This window comes from Sinocyclocheilus anshuiensis, unplaced genomic scaffold (genome assembly GCF_001515605.1).
Source record: "Sinocyclocheilus anshuiensis isolate Anshui unplaced genomic scaffold, SAMN03320099.WGS_v1.1 scaffold656, whole genome shotgun sequence".
Classification (NCBI taxonomy): domain Eukaryota; kingdom Metazoa; phylum Chordata; class Actinopteri; order Cypriniformes; family Cyprinidae; genus Sinocyclocheilus; species Sinocyclocheilus anshuiensis.
The window spans coordinates 1,577,647-1,579,142 of record NW_015555829.1 but is presented as its reverse complement, the minus strand read 5'-3'; positions in this window follow the sequence as shown (position 1 = coordinate 1,579,142).

Below are 1,496 nucleotides of genomic sequence, written 5' to 3'. Positions count from 1 at the left end.
AGTTGGTAGTTATTAATGTAAGAAGGAGATTTCCTCATCCCACTTATCCCAGCCACTCTGAAACCGCTCACTTGAAAGATGTTCAGCTATTAAAATGCAAGAGAACAGGTGGGCTATGTATGAAGGTCTTGCTTATGTTGCAGTCCACTCATGTCACTTTGGATAAAAGGGTTTGATAAATCAATACATGTAAACTGTAATGCAAAGTGAATGGCCATCATAACTAAACCGCATGTAATTCTGTTCAGAGCCCTTTCTGTGTTTTATTGAAATCATGTAAGTTATTGCTATTTCGCTGTGCACATGATTTGCTTACAAAAATGAATAATGTCTGCCAGCACAAACACGTAGTCACTGCGCTTAAAACTCCTTATTTTAGAAAGGGCATCTGTAAATTTATCCTTGATTACTGTGCATTCAAATGGTGACTAATGCATTAACAATCTGACAACAATTATGGACAAGTGCATTGTTAGAGTAAGCCTTTATGTGATTTACTGACCTGTGTATTCAACAACAATATAACGGCATATTGTTATTATTATTAATAGTCATTTTTCAGTACAGTAATTGCAGGTCTCTCCAGCTTAAGCAAGGTTAAGGTGTCTTGCTCCAAGACAAAGATTTCTGAAATTGTACTACTTATGTGAGCGAGGACGGGACTGAAATTACATTATTCTCAAAAAAAATCTTACCTAGAAAATATTGCTTGTCATAAATAACTGCTTTTGTGTTCTACAAAAGAATGAAACTCATGTTCAGAAAGACAGCATGAGGAAACTTATTTTTGGGGGAACTATTCATTTAACTTGGTTAAAGCCCTCAAATTGTCATTTAACAAGTTTTCATCACACACATCAGATAAAAAAAATTAAAAAAAATGCCAATAAACCCACATTACAATTATTTAGAATCATTCTTTTGTTCATGCCTCAGAAATAAGATATTTATTTATATATGTTTACTGATCCCTTTATCTGAATCAAGCTTCCAATGTACCTCCATCTGTACAGTACTGTAAATAAACTGAGCAAATAATCACATACAGGCAATGTTTGTACAGATATATATTTTTTTTAATAATTTAGTAACTTTTGTAAACACATACCATGGACTAATGAACCAGTTGTTTGTGCTGTGGAGTAATTGTGTTTGCTTGAGTGAAAGCCACACAAAGCTGCTCTAAAATGCATTCAATGAAACTGCTGAGGGGAAACTCTGTCGTGATTATCTGGTCTTTCACTCCAGTGCTTGAATGCACAGTCAACATCAGATGAGATTAAAGGGACAGTCACAGTGGACGTACTCTCGCAAATATTCAGGATATTCACTGTAGATGATCAGAGCATGTCACAGCTCTGAGTCTAGCAATCGAAGTAGCAAATGGTTAGACTTATGTTTGGCACATCAATTTATTTTTTGAGGTTTTTCTTTCACTACAGAAGAGAAGAACTGAAAAAGCTGTTACCCAGGTTATGAATCACCCTTATGCTTTT